A 24585-nucleotide genomic window follows, 5' to 3' on the forward strand; every position below is an offset into this window, starting at 1 on the left:
GGCAGGGAAGCAACCTTACTGTTCACATTACGGCTTTTGCTTCTCCCGTCACGTCGTTAAACTGAAGTATCAGTTCACCTCTCCAAGCTCTCCGAGTGTGCTTCGACGGTGGTTAGCAGGAGACATGAGGTACTGTACTTATGTCCCACAAGTCGGAGCGAGTGAATGTGAAGTGAGACCTAACCCAGACGGCGTTCACTTACATTTTCAGTTGCCAGTTGCCTCATTTTGTTATTCAGAATAATATTCAGAGTACGTTGAAGTCCAGGGGGCACGCGGTAGTGTAGTTGGGTGAGGCACTATGCTACAATCCGGAAGGTCGCCGGTTCAGGTTCCGACGTGGTCATTGGATTTTGTTTTCAATTGACCTAATCCTTCCAGCTGCACCATGGTCCTGGGGTCGACTCAGCCTCTAACAGAAATGAGTACCAGGAATGTTCTTGGGGATAAAGGGCCCCGGCGTGTAGGGCTGACAACCTTGCCGCCATCTATGAGCCGATTGTCTAGAAAATGTGGGAACCTCAACATCTCACAAACCTATGGGGCCTCCACGGCCTGTTACAGGGATACCTTTCCTTTTTCTTTACGTTGAAGTCCTAACATGGACAGTTATTACATTGGTTTCTTTTCGTAAAATTTAGTCATTAGGCATGCATGGATTAAAATTCAGTCATGTGTGGTGAAATGTTATGTGCTGACCTGGATTAAACAGGCTCAGAAAGAGCCCCATTATGGGTGAGTATGAACCTTCTGTTTCCATACTAGGCCCTGATATTCTTCATTAACTGAGCGATCAACAACTTCTGAATAACTCTGCGCCTTGAGTTTGTATATTGCGACGTGACGCCTGAAGGCCTCAATTGTGGAGTCAGAGGAGACGTACATTGCTAGGCAACGGATCAGTAAAGGAGTTTCTGCGACAGCGGAGAGGCAAGCAACAATTAAGGTATTGTTGGGAAATATGTTTTGTGTTCGGACCGTACAAAATGGTTATAAAAGGAGGGAGCTAGTGAATTGGAGTTCAGTTGACAGTCGGGCTGTGAAGAGAAGACTTTACGTGTCCCATAGTACAGTGATATTTGGAGTGTGTAATTCAGTGAGACTCTTATACTTCCAGTGTTAAAATCCGTTGCCAGGAAACGGATAGTCGAGACTGCAATAGACTGAGGGCACTAATCTGTGTTAGTGATCTCTAAAGCGTAGTCTTGAATGGTGCATACAAGTTGTCAATAAATTCAATTCACCTGATCCATAAACTAAAAACTCCGTGGCTTCAGTCCGCAAGCGAACTATACCGACCGAGCGACCGCCGCGTATCAGCGAAGTTAGTGCCAACTTTAGCGGATAGAGGGTGTCTCGTGGTCAGCGCAACGAATCCCCACGGCCGGTATTTTCATCTGATCCATACCCCTCCTATAGTCACACACATCCATAAGACGTGACAATATTTAATGTGTAAAGTATAAGTTTCATTAAAATAAAAAGGGGAAGCACAATTGAGGTGTAATATATATATATCATTTTTTTTAGTTTCACTGATCAAATACCTTTTTCTTTATTGCTAGTGGGATGGGACTAAGTCCCTTGTACTGCGGCTACTTCTGGCCTATTGTACCAGCCCCAGATGATAGGAGCGGGTGATTGTGGAGCAATTGGTGGAATGAGGTTTGGCAGGGAAAGTACTTGGATAAAACCTGCCCCAGCGCCACTTTGTCCACCACAAATCCCACTTCACCAGACCCGGTATCGAACCCGGTCCGCTATGGAGCGGCCCATCAAATACCATTACTCCTTCATATGTTCCGGTCAGAGAACTGTCATCTTCAAGGGGTGATCAAATAGTAGAGACATTTTGTAGTATGAGTACGTAGGATATTTCTAACGTCAAAGTAATTTAAACATACATGTATTGATAAATTTTATAAGTAGTTGCAATTAAATTTAGTTGATATGTGTAGCTCATGCCGCGAACTAACGAAGCGTTAAAATGCTTCGACCACATTATCCTATGATGTTTCTAGATCTTCATGAAACTGGAACAGCAGTGTGAACCCATATCTTCTGTACAGCATTGTGTTCTGTACAAAGTTCAACTAAATATTTTTTCACTTGAACGAAGTAAGACAGTAGGGAAAATAAATAGTATATTTTGATAATTTTCGATAGCCTTCAGGCCAAGTAAATATTAACTGCAAACAGGTTCCACCGCCCCGCTCTTAAGCGAAATATAAATGACATAAAATCGACATTAATTGAATTCATGAAATGTGTTTGCATAAGCGGCAGTTCTTGTATGCCTGTTGGCCATATACAGAAGCAGTCAACAATAATGTTATGATAGTATGTGAGTTCCACACACATGGATGCATTTCATTTCAAGTGTGTGAGTAAATTTTCATGTATCCAGAGATTATTTCAGTATGTATATCCTTGATCATTCTCGCTTGTTTATTCAGTGGGTCTTGTATGCAGATATTTAATGCCTGTTTGAATGAGTTGATCCAAATAAGCTACACTTCATGATACTCGTATTTGTTTTTAATAGCTACAAATTTTTATCCTATTTTACGTCACCCCAGTAATTTCGCAAGACAATACACGAATTTACTGGCTAAATTAATGATAGAAGGGAATCCTTCAGTAGCTGAGAATCAGTCATCTGGTAAAGCAATTTCTTGCTGTTATGGAACCCGAAGGTTGCTTGCTCTGCTCACATAAGCTCTTCCTACAAACCTCTCCCCACTTCATATCTTCATGCCTTACTTCTGCAGGGTTCAATTTCTTGCCAAGTGATAGTGACTCCATAACGAGCTCATGTCACATCATTATTCTTCCATTCACATCTAGATCTTCCAAATGGCTATTTATCTTCAAAGTTTCCTATAAAATAATATTCGAATATCTAATTATTCTTATTATTATTATTTGTTTAAACTGCAAATGGGTTTTTTTCCCGGTGGCAGTGGTACTACAATAAGACACAACACTCAAACAAAACTACACAGACCACACAGAAAACACAAACTCTAGTATTAAGCAGGCGTGTTTACTGGTTCGTTACCTAAGAATGGACGTCATTCTGCTGCATGCGAATGCTTTGCGGAAATGTCTTTATTGAGTCGTTGTCTAGCAATGGATATATATATGTCACAGTATTTTAAGTAGTAGTCCTGTACTTAAGCATTAAACGTGCAACTAAATACTAGCCTCATATTTAAGCAGTATTCTAATTAAGAGTTAACTAAGTATATAAGTAACAGCCCTGTAGTTAAGTAGAGCCCTGCACTTAGCTAGTAGCGCAGTATTTAAGCAGAGGGCTCGTACTTAAGTAGCGTCCCTCTTCTAAGCAGTAGCCTGTGCTGTTATCCTCGTATTTATGTACTAGTTCTGTATCTAAATAGTCGCCCAGTGCTTATTTATTTGCCCTTGTGCAGCGGGGAGATGAGCCACTGTCAGCGGTTTATGTCAGTCCTTCTGCGAGAATCAGAAATGCACGTGTTAGCTGTTCTGTACCACACAGAGGCTCAATCTATATTTGAAATTGGAAGTCGTTTAGATACTAACTTCAGGATTGGTCTGAACAAAGAATGCTGCACTGAAAGAGCAAACACATTGATCCTCGTTCCTTTTGTTGTTCCTTCTGTCGTCCCGGAAACGATATCTAGGATTTCTTAACATGATATCTCTTGTTGTATTGTACACGTTCCTGTGAAGATGCTTCAAAGGGTCTTGGAACAAAGACGCTATGATTGAAGCTGTCTAAAGAAATAATGGATTATAATTCAGCCAGTATAATTATCAGAATCATCCGCGTGATTTAATGTTCCATGTTTGCTATTAAGGAGTTGTTATTTTTACTTTCAGTCCGTCGGGAGTTTGTGTTATTATTTTTGCTAATATAAAAAGGTAAAAGGAAAGGTATCCCTATAACAGACCGTGAAGGCCCATAGGGTTGTGAGACGTCGAGACTCCCACATTTTCTCTAGAAAGTCGGCTTACAGATGGCGGTGAGGTCAGCCTTACGCGCCGGCCGCCCTTTGCCCCCTAGGAAGATTCCTGGTACTCGTTTCTGTTAGAGGCTGAGTCAATCTCAGAACCATAAAGCAGCTGGAAGGATTAGAACAATTGAAAAATCCGATAACCTCATCGGGAATCGATCCGCGACCTTCCGGCTTGTAGCATAGTGCCTGAACTAATTACGCTACCGCGTGCCCCTTCTATTGTATATCTATTCACAACATTTATAATTTCATTGCTCTGTCTCTCTTCTTCTCCCTTATGATTAAAAGGAAACTGTCAATGAGGGATGAAATTGGAATCTTTTGTTTTTCATTTTTTAAAGTGGCATTCTCTGGAAAAATTTTGTTTTACAAGAGTGAGGTTTAAAATTTAAGAATTAATGGTTTCTGAATTTTTTCTGACCTTATAAATGGATGGATTCACTGCAAACGAAGCTGATTGTTTAGTTTACCTTTGCGTCTGCCCTTGTGCTGTATGCACGGAAAAAGTGGGACGCTTTTAAGCCTTTGTCCTACGTACAATTATAATACACGTATATATGTACGCACGTAGTACGTGCGTGCAAATGCAAGGATACTCACACATATGTATATACGTTATAAGTATACTGGTATAATAATATAATATAATAATATAAGTATAATGGTGAAGAAATAAGACATTAAAAAAGGGGCGCCGGATAAAGTGGTAAATTGAAAGATCAAAACGTGGATGGGAGAATGATATTGATTCTTAGATCACATGTAACTAACCCCTTTCAAATATAGACATTATGGTGTTGAGTGATATACGAAGTTCATCAATCATATTGAATGTATACTGGTTTGGGAGAAAGCGGTCGTAGCCTGTTTTAAGATAGATCTATTATGTCGGCGTCCATATGAACAGAAATAAATTATAAAAAAAAATTCTTGCTAGTAGGCTACCAGGATTCGAACCTGGTATATCCTCCCACGAATAGGAGTCTAGATCGTTATCCTGCTCGGTGAGGATAATAGAGCTTAAGATATTTTGAAGTTGCCTGCTTGATTAGATTGATGTCTGGTAAAATATTCAAAAAAAAATGTTGGCTAAGAGTCGTTAAATAGCTTGTCAGCACATGTGCATCATTTTGTCTCATACGTTTGTGTGTTTCTGGTCCGAAATGGATGTAGACCTATACAGGCCTATTAAAGTGAAATGTATTGTGTACTAATAACTCACGCCAAAAGAAGGCAAACATAGGTGCTGATATTCTCAGCGCTCCCAACTCTTCTGTCATTCAGTTGCTCTGAATCAGAAAGAGGTAACCAGCCGGACAGTTGCAATCCAAAGTGTTCGTTTCCTCGAAATTCAGAAAGCAGAGCTGCTGATGTTCTTCGTTTCCTTCATTTTACAGGTCGAATTGCGTCTAGGACCTGCTTGCACTTTCCTCAGAGCTGAGTTTTCATTTTAACTCCTTTAATGTCTTATATTTTAATCTTTGTGAAATATTTGTTGTCGCGAGTAAATAACATGAAATTGTTGACAAATTTATACTTATAAATGTCTTTATTTATATAAATTAGGTTATTTAACGACACTCTTTCAATTTCAGAGCTTATGCAGCACCGAATCGGGATTACCAACCAGGGCCAGTATAACGGTTCGAAATGACAGTTATGGCCTTTTTCAAGATTATGTGCTTTGTCTGGAAAGGCTGAAGGAAACTTGATCACAATGACCGGTAAGTCGAAAAAGATTCAAATTTTGTAGATCTAGCTCCCGAATGCAGGTTTGGAAGTTCGTGTTGTATGAACCTGATAGGAACTGCGCAGGCAAAGTTTTATGCAGTGATGCTGTGTATGCCCCTACCGTGGATGTCAGCGAAGAGTTGGCAGTGATGCAATAGGAAGCGGCGCTGGAATATAATTCGCTTGCGGACTAAAACCACGGAGTTTGTTTTGTTACCCTAGTGATCTCTTTTAAATTCGTGATTACAATACATTGACAAGCTATTTACTAGTTAGACGCAAGCAGGCCTTCTCCTTTTCAGTTTCTTGAAAGTTCAAGAGTAGAAATATTTGCAATGTGTTGTCAAGAAAGAATCAATTGTTTTTAATTTTATTTTAATTTCGGTTTTATACTCTCTTCTGAGTGCGCATGTGCGCTTGCGGTACACAGAATGGCTCCATAAGAGAATTGGCTAGCTTGTTCACGAAGTTCCTTGAGCACTTGGTGTTCAGGAAACAGTAATTTATGTTTATCTTTAGGAAAATAGAAATCACCCTCAAAGTTATTGCATCATACGTCTTCGTCTTTAGTGTTTTGAACAGGAAACAGAATGTTCTGAATCTGTCTACGTTTCTGCTAACAATGTCATGGACTTCAATTTGTTGTTGGTTTTCTTGAAAAGGCCAACTTAATTCTTAAATATTTTCGAACGCGTTTTATAATTCTACAAAATTAATTAGTGTAATCTAGTTTATATCTGAACCAGTTTTTTTTTGTAGCCTGTAAGAGAAATTCTTGTTCTTGCTTTGTGATTTATTTTACTAAGCCATCAGTTCTTCAGATTATATGGCGTCAAATGTGGGTTGATTTCTGCATAATATATTCAGAAGGATTTGGAAGGCAGCGGTCGTGGCCTAATCGGAGTACCTACCGAAAAGCTCAGCCAGTATAGTCAGTGTCGCGGCCGAAATTCGGACAGCACCTTAATGAAATCTAGAGTTTTGTCACTACATCGGTCTGCTCGCTCTTCCTCTTTGTATTGTTCTTATTCTGCTCAAGTAACAGCATAAACATGTTCGTAAACACAGTTAAAATGCGTCCCGAGGAACTGCATATTTTTAAGTTTGTCTGAAACAAAAGCGACATACACGTATGTAAGATTTGAGGTTTTCACGGCGGTGACTATGAAGAATGCCGTCTTCTGGGATGTGGCGCCGTGTAGATCTTGTGTGAACCGACGTTTCGGAGGAATGTATGCCCTCCATCTTCCGGGTAGAAAAATCCGCGAGCCACCTGCTCACGCTGGTTCCTCGCTCGCGGATTTTTCTACCCTGAAGATGGAGGTGATTCGTCCCTCCGAAATGTCGGTTCACATAAGATCTACACGATGCCACATCCAAGAAGACGGCATCCTTCAAATACGACGTAAGTAACTCGTATAGACATTAAAATTTATCGTGCAGTTTTGGCTTGTGCTAACCAGCGCTAGTGACGATTTTTAACAGGTCGCGATTTCGATCGCACGTCGGTGTCTGGAAATTCGATAAGGACAGTCGTGGCTGCCTTGCTTATGTCCACATTACGTCTAAAATATCACATGCGTTAATGTTTTTATCTTTATTTTTGATATGCTCGCATTTTCCGCCGTACTGAATTCCAAAAAACGGATAAGAATTCAACCAAAAATAAGATGAAACTTGCCGTTTTGAAAGATGCCTGAGCTGTGCAAACAGCTCATACAATAGACAACTAGCAGTATGGTCAAATAAGGCTACAACACAATACAAATGTGGCAGCCTTCCTGCTCTTATACAGAATCATTCATGTCTGAAGGATGCATCTATATTTTCAACATAACACGGGAAAAACCTTTCACCGTAGACGCTCATGCAACTGTCTGGGATCTATTGTCCTGCTAAACACATTAGCCGATGGATACCTCATGTTACTTTGCTCTTAAAGCTTTTTGTTACAAGACAGTTGCCATGGTAGAGGCTACGTAAACACGGCTCCTCGTAACTACGTACAAACGTGACCCATTTCTTCTCTTGAAGAGACCGTGAAAAGACTAATGCATTGGTAATACATGTCTCCTACCATCAACCACCACTTTCGTGCCGTCTGTTCCACACTATAGCTTCTTTTTCTCTTAAGATTCTAAAATTCTAAAATACATTTCCAGCACTTTTATATCTGATATATTTCTGAAGAATACCGTCTTCTGGGACGTGACGCAGCGTGAATCTTGTGTGAACCGACGTTTCGAAGGAACGTACCGCCTCCATCTACAGAGTAGAAAAATCCGCGAGCGAGGAACCAGCTGATTCCTCCCAAACGTCGGTTCACACAAGATCAACGCGGCTCCACATCCCAGAAAAACGGCATTTTTCATAGTCACCGCCGTGAAAACCTCAAACCTTACATAATATATTTCTGTTTGTGAAGGTTCTCAGGTTTCTACGAATCCAAAAGCATGGATGCATCCAGTTACTCAAAATGGTTTATGTCTTCCTGTGTATCAGTTTAACCCTGTGATTTACGTAAGATATTGAAGGCACAGAATTTTATATCTGCTTAAATTGAAGTTTGTTTTCGACTTTGCCCATCCTTTCTGCAAAGTGCACAGGCTTGCAGGTTTTCGAAGGTTATCTGTCTCCGACTTCCTGTAGAATAAATCTGCACCAATGTATGATTTGAGGTTCTCACAGCGGTAGTTATAAAGACGTATCTTCTGGGATACAACGTCCGTTGAAAATCAACAGACTTTTCAAGTCGCTTCCATTTTAGGACGAAGAATAAGCCAACTGAAGCAGGTAGCAAGCAGAGGTCTACACGATGCTGTATCTGTACTTAGGATGCAGGACTCAAACTTACTTCACTATGCTTAAGCACCACGACCTGGGAGCAAATAAGCTACAGGAATTCTGTATCTCGACACGAGTTTGAGATGAGTGGCCAGCTTCATGTTCAAGGCTCAATATCTTCTGATCAAGAGCCTTAACTCATTCAACAGAAGACTTGTAAGAGGGCACGAGTGCCGGTTTGACGGAGGTGGCGGGATGGAACGTTCTTGCGTGGCCGGACAGCGAACAAGAACCGTCTAGCCTGTACCATTCCTTGCAAACATCTTGTAAGAATACAGCATTACTTTCGGAGCGAGTGCTGTGAAGCTACAAAAAGGTGTTTGTTCTTAAATTGTAGATAATAGCTATCCCTGTAACAGGCCGTCAAGGTCATAGGGTTGAGAGACTTCGAGGCTCCCACATTTTCTGTAGACAATCGGCTCACAGATGGCGGTACGTTTGTCAGCCCTATGCGCCGGCCAGCGTGACTTTAACCCGCAGGAAGATTCCTGGTACTCATTTCTGTTACAGGCTGAGTCGACTCCAGGGCCATAGTGCGGCCGGAAGGATTAGCTTAATTGAAAAGATCCACCTCATCGGGACTGTATATTCAGTAACACAGATCAGAGTCATTCTTAAAAAACTAGCAGTCGCTCAGCTAGTCAAGAGAATCACAGCTTGCTATGGACCCTGGAATTGCATTACTGTGCTCACAGCAGCGCACCATATGTTCCAGTGGTGAGCGATTTGACTCCAGGTGACTCTCACTATTTCTGTAAGAACTATTCTAATGTCTGAGGCTCTCTTGACAGTTATTATAAAGATGACTGACTTCTGGGGATGTGATCCCATGTAGACAGGTAATTAGCAACGTTTCGGAGGAAGTTATTGCCTCTATCTTCAGGGTAGCCTGAAGATGGATCGGTGTATACTTACAGCCCAAAAAATAAGGATGTATACAAATAGTGTTTTGAAGTTTGGAGCTTAGAAGGAAGCTGAAGACATAAAACATTTCAAGACTGCTTCCTTTCACATTTGTAGCGACTGTTTCCCCTAACGTCTCAGTCCTCATAAATATCTATTCTGATATCTGAATGCTAGCCAGAACTATTGTATCGCTGTAATCCATATTTTGTTATATGAGCTGCTTGTACTCGATTTTATCCGTGCTGAAATGAAAGAAGCTTTCATAAAGCAAGAACAACTCACTGCACGGAAGGGATTCTGACAGACTGGCTACCTAGACGGTAGGTTATAGACAGGATGCCGAACCAAGGAGCTATGTAGGACAATGCGGCAGCATCTTATTGTAATCCTGTCATTCCACGTTTTTCTTCTTCTAGACAAGGATGGGTCCTTTGCTTGCTACTCCATTATATGGACCACGGTTAGCCAAGCGAGGAAGAGCAGGGCGGGACGAAGGCAAGAATGCGATTGGAAGAGACCACCTGCATGGAATGCTGGGAGTTGGGGTAAATGGGTGGGAATGTAGTGGCAATGAATTGTTTCCACACTTTCATGCTTCATTTTTTAAATTAAACTCTCGTTACATTACTGTTTAAAAGTTACAAATAGCGTAAAAAGTAAAGCTATCCCTGTAACAGGCCGTGGAGGCCCATAGGGCCCACATTATCTAGACACTCGGCTCATAGTTGGCGGTGAGGTTGTCAGCCTCACAAGCCGGCCGCCTTTACCCCCAAGAATATTCCTGGTACTCATTTCTGTTAGAGGCTTAGTGGAACCCATGGCCAGAATGCGGCTAGAAGGATTGGGTAAATTGAAAAAAATCCACCTCATCGGGATTCGATCCCGCGACCTTCCAGCCTGTAGCATAGTACCTCAACCAAATACGCTACCCCGTGCCCTCTCAGAGTAATGTAGAGAAATGTAGAAATCGAACCTTGGGGGGAATGTGGAGTCTCGAACAGTAATTATCCACGTCGTAAAGGCGCAAATCAGCTTTAATGAGAGCCTTGAGAACGATTACTGAAAGTCACAGTAAAACCATCTGTATGAGAAGTGCAAGGGCGTATGGAGTGTGGAATAACTCCAGAAACTTCTTGCACGACCTATCGCACAAATATTTGAAAACAGTAAATATCACATTAACATATAATCTACCAAACAACTTGATAAGTAGTCATGTTGTGCTCTCAGATAAAGATGGGAGAAATGTGAAGAATATATATAAATAAGTATATGAATGAGTGAGGAGCCGGGATAGCGCAGTAGGTATGGCGACTGGCTACGGTCTGGACGATCTAGGGGTCGGGGTTCGAGTCCCGGTAGGGTCAAGAATTTTCTCTTCTCCACGTCGTCCACATCGCCTATGGGACTCACCCAGCCTCCTAGTCAATGGGTACCGGGACTCTCCCCGTGGTTAAGGCAGACGGGGCGTGAAGCTGACCACTCATCTCCCCATATGCCTTCATGGCGTAGAGCTTATTTAGTTAAGCTCAGGGACAACTGTGACTAAAGTCTATCAAGGGCAACAAGTTTAATATGAGAAAACAAAATATGGCCTTTACATGTTTCAGCCACTACTGGCCATAATCAGAAGGTATGGCCAACCCTGCAAAGAAATACTTTCCATGCACAAGTACGTATATATTGTGCATAGGCTGTCATAAGGAATTTTCTATTAAAAAAGAGACTGGACTTAGATTAAAGTAAAGGTAAAATTGTCCTGTGCTTAACTTATTATGCACTACGCCATGAAGGCGTATGTGGGAGTGGATGTATAGATCCACATTTTCTTTACCCCGGCACTAGTTGCAGGTGAGTTTTCAGCTTCACGCCTAAGAGCCGGTCTGAACGACATGGAGAAGAGAAAATTCTTGACTTTACCGGGACTCGAACTCCGACCCCTCGGTCTTCCAGCCCGTAGTCAGTCGCTATACCGACTACGCTTTCCCGGCTCCCAACTGGACTTTGATCGGAGGGTAATATTAAAATGGATCTTTGAGATATAGGATGAGGTGTTAAGACTGAATTGATCCTGTTCAGGATATGGATCGGGGGGGGGGGGGTCTTGTGAATCTTCGGGTTCTCGAAAATGTTGGGAAGTCCTTGAGTGGCTGAGCGACTGGCGAATTCTCGAGAAGGGCTCAGCTCCATGGAGTCAGTCAGTTAGTTGTTAAAATAATTAGTTAATATCAGTTAAAATTAATTAAAAGCCTTGTTCAGTAAGTACATGAACCCAACGATGGCCCTATTCGTTTACTATTGGTTACTCAGAATACCTTATGTGTTGCTTATAGACGGACACGCTGCAAGCATTACAAGATATTCTGTGTGAACATCAGTAGAAGAACAAGGGCGTCATTATGTTCATGTACTTGTCGTGTAACGAAAATATTAATTAATTTGAACTGGCATTAACTAAGTACTTTAACAAGCACGGCTTCTTTCAGTTACAGGGCCGCACCATAGCTTAAGCGGTTAGTCGCTGGCTTCCCACCGCGGCGGCCCGGGTTCGATCCCGGATCTGGTCAAGTGGGATTTGTGATGGACAAAGTGGCGCTGGGGCAGGTTTTCTCCGAGTACTTCGGTTTCCCCTGCCAATCTTCATTCCACCAATTGCTCCACAATCACCCTCACCTATCATCTGGGGCTGGTACAATAGGCCAGAAGTGGCCGCAGTACAAGGGATTTAGTCCCACCCCACTAGCAATAAAAAATTCTTAGAGTTACCGATACATTAACCCGAATGCGTGAGTTATGGTTGATTGAAAGAGAGTTACAGTTTTCTATGCAAGCTCAGATCTGTTAATTTACAAATTCCGATGTGTTACGTTAAATAATCAAGCTACAAGTTCATGTCAGCTTACGTCTTTACAGACTGTGAGAGCAGTGTTACTGCCTCCACAGGAAAATCTATCAAGATTCGGTCGAGTTTCTTGTGTGAGGCAAGCATTAAAAGCGTCAGTAGTTTCATTTTATGAAGCCATAAAATGAACTCCCCTACCTTACTTCGATTTTTCCTCTTTTGTGGTTGGCTGTTTGCAAATAATTTAGATGGTTTCCAGTCACCTTAACTTCCCCCCAAACCCCATTTTGGTAGCGTTGCTTGTTCCTATAGAAATTCTGTCCATAATGTTTACGTTTTATGATTATTCTTAAGACCAACAAGAATGTTCCACATTCACAACATCTAAGAATTTAAATGTTATCGTCTCGTTGTTTAAAACACTTGGTCCTTCTGGACTTCCTGCCTGACTTCGTTGCTTGAATTATGTAGTGGATTTATGAAATTAAAGAGGTTTATTTCTCTTCGTTTGTGCTGTATTGCAAAAGGAAGGGGATTGTGATTGTTAATTGAGACAACTGACGCTCTGAAGTTTTACTACTCATTTTCTACCTTATTTATAGACGCTGCACCAGTTGCGAAGGTTATATAACATAAAGCGTGAGGGTGAGGGCAAACGATAGCAAGAAACATTACTGAGTAAATGTCAAAGGAAATGGTCGTGGCTTATTATAAGTTATCTCCCTGTCATTGTCCTGAAAGAACTGATAGCTACGAGTAGAAATATCATAATAAGCTCACTTCTTGCCGAGAACCGAACCTGGGAACTCTGGAGTAAATAGCGGAATTCCTACCCACTATTGTACGGTTTTTCGTATCTCTACTAAAGCTCACACTCTAATGTCACGTGTGTGGAGGGGGGGTTCATGGGACTTATAAGACGGGTTATGGATTGGATGGTTGGCTTATTGGCACCTTACACACAACGCTCTGAACTACAGACAATTACAGCGCTATCGCTGATCTGCACACTTTACAGTTCACTGTTACACACGCACTAGTTTCCTCAGTCTTCACTAGTCGTATCCTGGCAACGGATTTATAACAGTCTCTTTGTAACTTCATATCACACATAAAGTCTTCTCACATTTCCTGCCATTATTCTGCAACTGACAACTCAGTTCAATTCCTCTGCTCCCGATGTCTTATCTCGACAGGCTGGCGTCTCGAAATTCGACTCGACTGGACTACGACTTCTAAAATGAATTCTTTATAACCATTTTGCATGGACCACGCAGAAAACACAGCTTATATTTTGCTGGGAAGGGGTGTTCAAAGCGCCGTTGCATAGCAATTGAAGTTACTTGATTGTTGCTTGCGTATTCGTTACCGCTGGAATATGTTTACCGAGCTGTTGCCTAGCAATGAACATCTATTCTGACTTCACTATTCCGGCTTTCAGGCGTCATGATTGATTCTTGGGCGGCTTAATGACGCTCTATTTTAGTTGTATAGGTTCATATAGCCTAGAATTATGGGATATTTATGAATTAGAAGCAGCCTGGAAAGAAGCGCAGTTCGCATATATCGGGATGTTTTCCAGGCATTGAAATAAACACGCGAGAACTTAAACAGTTTATATCACGTGATGAAGCATACGAAATCGGGACCTCCAGAACACAAAGCACGAGCGTTTTTCAGCCAACTACGACATTGAGGTGTTACGTGTCGGGATGTCAGGAACACCCAGGACTGTGTCATCATTCTATTCGAGAATCTGCCGAAGGACCCAGTCACGCCTCTGTGGCTCACTGCATCCATCGCTCCCGTCTAGCAATAGTAATAGTGCACATCCGCTGTGACGTCATCAACATGGCGAATTCCGTAAAAAACATATCAGTATTTTAGTACTGTGAATAATTAAATTGGTAAAAGAACAAAGCTTCTGCAATGAATCACAAAATAGAAATGGTGTTTTCGATGCTTTAAGCTATACTTATCGTAAAAGAGTAATACATTAATCATATTTAGCGAATTTCCAATAATGTAGACGGGTTTTATTTGTGGTCGCGACTGCGTGTAATGTAGTAAAGCTTGCCCCCTCCCCCTGGCGCCATTTAACGTACTAGATACCCATTTTCGTAAGCCTTCGCTCGTCATATTTACATCACTCCTAGAGGGAGAATGAGCTGACTGTGGTGCAGCTACCAGTTGCAGTTTAATCCTCTGTAATCTCAAAACTGGCTCCTGCCGTTGAAGGCTTATCAGTCCCAGGGCTGCGGCAGTGCGAACGTATGACGTAGTAACTGCTCTCACTGTAATTCTCCGCCTGTCGCCAGTCTGCTGCCAGCGCACCAGATCCAAATTGACAATTTGTTCCGACAACAAATTGCAGCTACGGTACGATAATGAAATGCAAATTGAAGTATCCGGCCTACCTGGCTTGGTCTAGCCATTCATTGTTTTCCCATGTTGTGGCTCTTAAAGATGGTAGAGGGTTTGTAGATGAGACAGAAAGCGTCTGTTTGGAACAGTCTGGCTAGGGGGTGGGGAAGTAGAATTACTGGAGGTGTTGGGTGGTTTGAGACTTACAGAAATAGGTAAAGAGAGCCTAAAAGAGGTACCACACCCCACCCTTCTTACTATGCGACAACTGTTGAAAAAGTTGTACATGCAGTCAGAACTACAGACATGGCTGATTTTTAAAAGAGTGACTAAGTTACAAACATGAGAAGTCAATTTTGTTGAAACCTTATTAGTTCTGAAGTTACTGCTGCTGGTAGTGTGGAATGACCACACAAATGGGTAATTTGCTTTGTCTGTGAAACTCCTAAATTGGATCATAAAGACAGTGAGACGTACAGCCAGGAATGGAAAAGAGCGAAAGTATTTTCAGTCCCTTTGTTATTTATCTGTGGCTCCTATTTTTACCCGTAATCTTCTTGCTTCGGATTGAGAGCACTTTAAAGAAGTCTTTACAGTAACTTTTCTGTATCTCAAAATAGAGTGAGTCCAAGTTATTTTACTTTGAATTCCATACCTCTTGCTTTGGTTTCGTAACGTTGCGTATTCTCGAAATTGACTGGCTGTACACAACAATGCCAGGAAAATGGAAAAGATCTCTTACAGTCGGGGCTCCTAACCTTCTCGTGTGTCTCAAGTAAGAAACGTGTTGCTTTAGATATACACTAATCATATAAACACATTAGTTTCTTCAAGTAATTAAGTTTAGGAGCGTAATACATTCAACATATACTGTTAACAAACCATAATGTGTGAGTACTCTGACACTACGGCTTGGCGCGTCATGAGGTTGCTGATGGAGGAGACAGCCCCCAGATATAGACGGTAGCTGTGAATACAGGGAGGCACGCGGCAGCGTAGTTGGTTGAGGCACTGAGTTACTAGCCGGAAGGTTGCGGGTTCGAGTGGCGATAAGGTGGACTTTTAATCCTTCTAGTCCTGGGGTCGACTCAGCCTCTAAGAGAATCTTTCTGTGGGGTAAAGGGTGGTAGACGCGTAAGGCTGACAACGTTACCGCCATCTGTTAGCCGATTGTCTAGAGAGAATGCGGGAACCTCGACGACTCACAATCCTATGGGCCTTGACGTCCTGTTACAGGGATAGCTGTGAATATAGTCGCGTACAGTGCAATGTGCGCATGACAGCGATTCACTCTCTCATGATCCAGGGATATTTATTAACACGCACTCCTAGTGGGAGCACGGAACAGACAGGATCCTGCTTGGGACTGTAAAGCCATAGATATATAAATAGAATTCTCCCTGACTCCAATTTTGACATAAAGAGTTCAATGTAAATATCATGTTTGTAGGATAGCAGTTACAACTCTCACAATATGTCAATCACAATTTCATCTCATAACTGCCGACAAACAATCTTTTCAGTGTTTGTTACAAAATTCGCTTAATAGAATGCAATTGGAACAGAAGAGGACAAAGAAAATTTGTCTCTGTCGCTGAATTAATGTATGCGTTATACAGAACTACATATTTTTCAAAGCCTCTGTGCTCTGCGAGAGTATTTTTTAAGATACAACACGTGCTGTTTATGAATGTCTACAATTTTTTTGGTTCTAATTTTCTCTCTCCGAACCCGCAGCAAACAGAAGCTCAGAAGTACATATTAACTCTTAGGTAAATTGTACTTTAATATAAATTGCAGTGAATTAAGCTTGCTCATTTAAAAATATTCCCATAATGTATATGGTAGAGATGAACTCTCATCACAATCTACCAAAGGACCTAAATTTATATGTAAAAGCTGATTCAGGCAGTTGTGTACCACGCACAGAAACACAGCCCCTCTATTGTTGCTTGCTGTTCTGTTGGGGTTCCCACGTCATCGCTACTTAACCACTCCACTGTTGCGCTTACTGCAGCGTAGCATTAGAAAATATTCTTCCTGTTGTTGCGTTAGCGTATTTCGGGCGTAGCCCAGAGATGGACGTCCTTATATTGTTGCGTGCATGTCGGTCGAGGGGTACTTACCGAGCAGTTGCCTAGCAATGCTTTGAGCAATTTCGTCACAATCATTTGATTAATATGCATGAATTTACCTCTTAACTACATCATCTTTCGACACAAACTTCCAAGAAGAAGATGGCAGTCTTCTGGGATTTAGCACCGTGTATATGTGGTGGTTAACACCACATATACATATATATCCCAGAAGACTGCTTTCTTCATAGTCACCGCCGTGAAAGCCTCAAATATTCCAAGAAGAAGTTCTGGGAAGAATAAATTGCCTTCTTTCCATTGAAATGACAAGGATCGCATAGAAAACGAAAATATTAGGAAGGGATACACAGACATATAAAGGGCTAGGTGATCTCATAATAGACAAAATATTAGGGGGCACACAGACGCACAGACAGCAAGATGACCTCATAAGCCTCATAACAAAAATTAAGGGAGGGCACATAGACGCAGACTGATGATACAGACAGCAAGGTCGTTTCATAAACTTGTTTCTATTATAACAGAATAAGGAAATCAGTCTACAAGTAGTTTCAGTGCAGCTCCGTCCTAACACGTCCTTTATGTAAATACTGAAACGGAAAATATGTCCAGGGGAAAACTGTTGTACCTCGTGAAATAGAGAATATCTTAACGTATATTTAAAAATTCAAGACGATGAGCGGTAAATTCGTTCACTTATACTGGAACATTAGACATGAACACAGGAGTCCAAACGACGAAATTCTGTTCTCTTCAGATGACCTGCAATGAGGAATGTTGTATGATGTCAACATTTATCATTTTGAGAAATGGACTCTCAAGATCTGGCTGGGGAGAGATGTTTGTTGGTGGTAACCATGGAAACCGTCGCATGGTTCAAATGGATCTCACCAATCAAGTACCAGTGTTGACAGCCTCGTATTTATCTCTGCGAATCTCTGTAAATGTCCATTGTCGAAACGAATTTCACTTGGGTCATTTTTTAAAACCAAAGCAAATGGAAGGACTGGAAAAACTAGTAATGGGAAGAAAGGAGACAGAGGGAGAAGTTGGAGTGCAGAAGACAGAGATGGAAATGTATTTTGTTTATTAAGCTACAAGATACGGCGTATTTGTGCGATGTAGCATTACGTTGAGCAGTGGTCGTTAAGGATACGCTGTTCTCTTGTGTCATTTGTTTCCTACACAGAATTGATTAAATGGAATCCAATGTTTCTCATAACTCAACGTAAAATATTATATAGCGTTTCTTGCTGTTTACTTTTCATAGTGAACAGCGGGACAAAGTAGAGGTGGAACCAGGATTTGAGTCAATTCGGTAGAAATGTTTGGCTGTTTATACACGCGCAGACATTCTCGGACCAGATATTGGCAGATTGTACTTTCATACCTTAAGGACTTTTTTTATGGGCGGAACTCACGATTTTTGGAACGTTATGTATCTTTAACATGGCATCTGTGTGTTCAAATAAAACTCCTTCAAATAAGCTGACAATTTTTGTGAGATATATTTTCACTTCCAGGTAACAAAAGTAGGCAAATAATAGAGAGATTTTCGTCTTGCTCCTGAATTTAATTGGTTTAATTCAAGACGGTCCTATGTGAACTTACGAATGAATATTCAGTTTCCTTAAACCCAAGATGTATATTAACGCTAATCTTTCCACAGTGGCTCATCCAGCCCATTCCGTGCCCAGGTCTCTTACTCAGTTCCGTAATCAATGTTCACAGACGGTAGGACTCCTTGACGAGGTATCAGTCCGTCGCAGGGCCGCGCCATAGCTCAAGCGGTTAGTCTCTGGCTTCCCACCGCGGCGGCCAGGGTACGATCCCGGGGCTGGTCAAGTGGGATTTGTGGTGGACAAAGTGGCGCTGGGGCGGGTTTTCTCAGAGTACTTCCGGTTTTCCCTGACAATTTTCATTCCACCGAATTCTCCATCATCATAATCACCCGGGGCAAGTACAATAGGCCAATCAGTGACCGCCGTGCCGAGTGGACCCAGCTGGACTCCACCCCCCACTAAGTGAAGGCCGCTATCTAAACACAGGACAACACAAATACTGAATAAACGCATACAAATACCAAATATCCATGCCCTGAGTAGGATCTAAACCCACGATCCCAGAGTCCGAGAGAGCGAAGACAGTTCATATTTTAGACCGCACGGCTTCTGTGATCGTCATATTGACGCTATAAGCTTTTCAAATAAGACACTGCATCATGAAATTAGACATATAATTCCATAAATCTTAATAGTGTAGTGTCACCAGATTTAAATGTAATTGTTTATTTTATATGATATCTTCTTTCCTTTTGTGGCCAACTCTCATGACAAAAAAATAAGAAGAAAAATCAGTAGCGTACAGAGAGGCTTACACATGTGGGCAGGAGACAGACTTGATTTAACAGTCCGCTTGGTGTGAAGTGGCAAGCAATGAACAAAATCCCGATTCAGAGGATATCGCCATTTTCGGGAATGTTCTTGGTACAGGTTAATTTATCAGTAAGTAGATGAACTTGTATGGAACTAAATTGGGAATTAGGTATATACTTGGTGGTGGCAAGGAGGGTTTATTTATATATCTGTCTCCTTTCTATCAAGACAGTTAAAAATGTCTACTTTATTTTAAAGTTCTGTATTATTAAACGCACATGATAATATCTAGGGCCTGTGTGTTTGACGTTCTTGGATATCACCTACTTATTGAACGCTGTTCACAGTAGCTTATGAAATCGTAGAATCTCCTTCCTGAGTTTCATTAAGTCCGCTTTACTTTCTTTTTAACTGTTGGTACTTCCTTTTTCCGGTTTTACTACTCCCTTAATAAGTGCGTCTGTAAACAAGCGCCCAAGAAATGGAATGAAAGCACCAGCTCGGATACTTCAGCGTGCTATTACAGTCGCCGATCACAATGGCCGCGCGGTCTAAGGCAGGAATCGTCTTCGCTCGCTCGAAACTTGGATCGTGTGTTCGAACCCCATTCGGGGCATGGATATCTATGTGTTTATTCTGTGTGCAGGTAGCGGCCTTGCGACGGGCTGATCCCTAGTTAAGGAGTCATACGGACTTTGTACATCATTAAGAAACTAAAAAAGTAGCCAAGGCCCAACAAAGGGCTGCAGAGCCATACAGAGAGAGCCATTGCAGTGATATGTACCAAGGCTGGAAAATCTTCAATAAATTTTGTGCAGATTCTGGGAAGGATTACTGTCTCACAAAGGGGCGTTAGGCGATATGACAGAAACAAACTGTTTGAAAAGAATGTGTCTAGGAAAGTATACAAAACTGAGCTATGCTGTGAATTGAGGAATTCTGTAATATTCTGCCCTACCGCCACTGAAGAGTACGACGGCGGCGCCTACACTTACACGCCCGAANAGAGACCGTGAGAACTGGTAAAAGCAGACTGCGCGCAGATGGAGGCGATACGTTCCTCCGAAACGTCGGTTAACACCACATATACACGGTGCCAAATCCCAGAAGACTGCTTTCTTCATAGTCACCGCCGTGAAAGCCTCAAATTTTATTTCTCTTATCGTACTTCACAAGAGAAAATAAAAATAAATTCCACTGTTCTATAGAATCCTCGTAGTTCTTTTATAAACTTGCTGCCTGTTTGTGTGAACTTACAAATGAAATCTGTATGTCATCGCACGAGGTGTAGTCGGTTCCATTACATGTTTCGGTTACCAAAAGAGCATCATCTGTTAGAAATTATACATAAAAGTACACAAAAACTTCTAAAACTGCCAGTATATAGATATACAAAATCAGATATCAACATAGTAATTATCGCAATATGCATATATAACATACAGCATTGAATGAATCTGAAATCAAACTGTAATTCTAAAGGAAAAAAAAAGCTAACATTTATGCAGTATGAAGGTTGGCAACAGAAATTCCTTTGAAGCGAAATTTACTGTGTCTAAATCATGACTCGGTTCCAGGAGTCTCGTTTGTGAAAACTACAGGCGGAAGACGACGAAGAAATTCATGTTAAGTGATACTCTCCTTTTCACTTAAAACAAAAACAAACTCCGTGGCGTGTAGTCCGTAAGCGAACTATACCTCCATTTCACTTACACAGACATATCAATAAACGAACTTCACTTCCTGTTTATATAACATTGATTTACAAGTATGGTACTTATAAACCATGTCTGAAGTTACCATTGTGGTATTTATTTTCCTTTGTACGCAGTGGTATAAAATGGAAATAATACATTATATATGATCTATGTACATATTATACATATGCAACAAAAGTGATCGTACATACTGACACGTTTATAATTCGAATGTTTCGTAATGCCATTATCAGGCAAGTACGTGTTTTGAAATATAATTCAGGGTACAGAGACAAGGAGATTTTAGAGCAGTGGGTGGAGAAATTTGCATCACGAAGAACTTCATCATTTATACCTTCGCCTAATGTTAGTAAAATAATAAAAAGGAGGCAGATGATACCGCAGAGACACAAAGGGCCTAACAGGAAAATGAGACATGGACAGGCCAACTGAATTTCTGTCGAAGACTCTCACTGCAAGAGATTCCTTCGGGGATCCGAGGGGTAGCTATGATGATAATAATAAGGCAGATCCTGCAGGAGAAGTAAGTTAAGATAGAGCCTGTATCTAACCGCTCCATGATTGGCTCGAATGTGGACATAGAGGCGAATTGCGAGGTATTGCAATAGTATCTTTTATATTTCGTTCTGAGCTTTGCAAGGAAGAAATGGATCATAGTGTTAATTCAGTCTCATTTAGTTCATCTAGTAAATATAGTTTTCTTACTTTTTTTAGTAGTTTAATTTGACCTAGTCAGTAAATAAAAAATGTAGTTGTGTTAGTTTAATTAGAATAATTAGTTCGCTAGTTTAGCAAGTTACGTAGATATGTATGGGACAGCTTTAATTTCATATATTTCAACATATTAATTCGTCTTAACATTTGCGAATGAATTCCACGAAGAGTTCGCAAGCTCGTACTGCTCACGGTTCCCAAACGTCAGGTGTTCGATTCATCCAGTGGCAATTTATCTTCTTGTAAAATGTTGTAGGTCTATTGCTTTACCTTATCGACATTCATGAGGAACGTCAAGAAGAGGAACAGTGAGTCGGAGATAAAGAGTGGAATAGTTAAAAAATGCATAACAAACAAAAAACTCCGTGTCCTGTAGTTCGCAAGCAAACTATACCAACCGAGCGACCGCCGCTCGTGGGCGAAGTTAGTGCCAACGGATAGAGGATATCACACGGTCAGCGCAACGGATCCCCACGGCCGGCAATTTCGGTTTTCTAGACCGGAGCCGCTATTTCCTTGAAATAACTCCTCAATTATCCTCACGAGGCTGAGTGGACCCCGTTCGACACGCTACTTCTCAGAAAATCTGGTAGCCCCGGGAATCGAGCCTCTGGATCTGTAGCCAGGAGCTCTGACCACTAGACCATAGATGCGGTCAAAAATGCAGAACAATAACCTAGAATGTTAGTTAAAGTAAAATATAATCATCATAATGAAAATTCCACATACAGCTCTTGAAGCAAAGCGGGCTGGAAGTATAAATCCAGGCTCCGGTGTCTTAACATATAACGAAGTTAGGAACTCTCGCCTGTTGCCCGGAATCGTTGGGGATCTTTGTTGCGCTCTAGCTGAGGCACAGGATCTGCTCACCGTCCTCCGAGCAGACAGCAGCAGAAGCAAAGGGAATCGCTGTGCCGTGAGATCAAAGGCTAAGAGGAGGAAGTTTGTGTGGGATGCGCGGATACTTGTCGCGATGCTGTACGAAGGGCTACATTACCCTTAGCAGCTCGATACCACGACACCAAGGGCTCCCTCCTTTCGCTGCAGCTTGCTCCTTCAGCCGTCTTCTCCATAAATATGCGGGTCGCTTTACAGAGACTTTCTCTTGAGCTAGAATTCCTTCAAACGGGGCGCTGCTTGCCTGTCCCATATTTGATTCAGCTGTGCGAGATACGTGAGTTCAGTGAATGATGAACTCGGGAGAACGTAAAAGAAAACGACCGTAGCCTATTTGAGATTTTTCTCCAGAATTTCCCTGGATATAGATAGGAGAACCACAAGAAACGTCAGTCCGAACAGGCCAAGTAAAACCTGAGCTTCCGGAATATGAATCGACAGCCGGCCACTCATCTGCGACTTTAGTTTCAATGCTAGGTTACGCTTAGCTCTTAGGCATTGTGATTCTTTCGGCAGGAACTCAAAACACAAAATAGGATATAGCTGTCACGGTAGAGGATATCTGAGTGTTTTCTCAGTCCCTTCAAGCGACGGCCAGAATAATGTTACGAAACATCCAAACAATTGGATAGGGAAAAGTTCTGTATCGTATTCCTGCTGCATTTCTCATTTTGTAGTTACATTCAAGACATGCAGCCTTCTTTCAACTGCGGCTCAAATATAAATGTTAAGAAGTCTGGCTGTTATAGGACACCCTTTCTTACGCCTAGCTTCATTCTTGTCGAGGATTCACCTTTAATCCCTTCACTGAGTATAATATTTGTAGAGTCATGTCATTCTATTGTGGCGTATTTGCTCAGAGCAAGAACCGTGAAGACCGAGAAACAGCCGTTGCTAGATAATGGCCCGTACACACGCAGCAGAGGAACGCTTCACTCACTCTGTGACGTCACGAAACAATAGAAGAGTTGATGCAAGTGGCGTTCCCTGTGGGTCCGCGCCACGCTCGTTGGTACGCAACTGTGCAGTAAATACTTTTCTGAAGAAGTGAATCAACACGCAACAGTAGAGTCAGCGGTGTTTTCTCTGGATCCACCCCGAGGCTATATAATGAGGATCTCAAGCAGCTAGAATTGGAATTGGGTCAAGTTCCAGAGTTGGCAATTGTAGCAGGGAATTGAGAGAGTCGTCAGTCGAAAGTGACTGAGAATGATGGCAAGAAAGGAATTAGACTTATGAATAAATAATTATAAATAATTACATTTTATATTTCAGAAAAATTCAAGGGCTACACATCGGAGTGGCAAGTGTTATTTCCCATAGACACCCCCTCATTTGTTAATTTCAAGGACGACTCATTAAGACCTAAGATGGAATTAAAATATTATGGTTTCCTCCACTCAGGCGACCATGATATTCTGAAAATGGTCGGTTTTGAACAACTGTAGCAAAGAAGCATAACTGACTGGTGGCAAATTTCCGCGGCCTACAGACCTTATATGCTTTATGCTACATTCTACTTGGCTTGCCTTCCGTCTCCGGGCGCGGAGCTGTTCTCAGTCTCTGAGATGAGCAGTCTCTCCGCTCGCAGACAGAGGTTTTCGGCTGCCGGAATCACGAGTGTTCAACTGTATTTCACCCTCTTTTCACCCACCCCATCCCAGCCACACCCCAGACCCACCCTCACCCATTCCAGCGCGATAGGGCAAGGTTGTCCAATTAATTAAGAAGTGGGAAGGGTAGGGATCTAGCTTGCAAGGGGATGAGTATTGATTCCGTGTACACACGACACCGAGAATGTCTCTACTCCATTTAGTGTGAGGGAGGAAGGAAAATGGATGTGATGCTCCAGTTTGGAGCGACTGAACCCATTTTATATCAACCCTCTTCTAACCGTCTTCATCTACATTAAACTTCAAATCACATTATCACGTACAGCGAACAAATTCCGCTCCAGCAGGAAATATATTCAGTACAAGCCTTCGATATTGCAGTTTGTGTTCAAGAGGATAATTGCAGGTAACGTTGTCCTTGTGCTTAACTAACTGAGCACTGCGCCATGAAGGCATATGAGGAAGTGGATGTAGAGATCCACGT

The 24585-nt window shown here is 41.8% G+C and overlaps 1 long non-coding RNA gene across 1 annotated transcript in view; it reads left to right on the plus strand.

The window, feature by feature from the left end:
* LOC111872851 overlaps positions 1 to 24585 on the plus strand; it is a 165827-nt gene that overhangs the window by 119889 nt on the left and 21353 nt on the right. The window contains exon 3 of the long non-coding RNA XR_002844307.2: positions 5597 to 5725. This is a non-coding gene — a long non-coding RNA (uncharacterized LOC111872851). The remainder of the gene's footprint in view (positions 1 to 5596; positions 5726 to 24585) is intronic.

The sequence above is a fragment of the Cryptotermes secundus genome, unplaced genomic scaffold (assembly GCF_002891405.2).
Source record: "Cryptotermes secundus unplaced genomic scaffold, Csec_1.0 scaffold298, whole genome shotgun sequence".
NCBI classification, from domain to species: Eukaryota; Metazoa; Arthropoda; class Insecta; order Blattodea; family Kalotermitidae; genus Cryptotermes; species Cryptotermes secundus.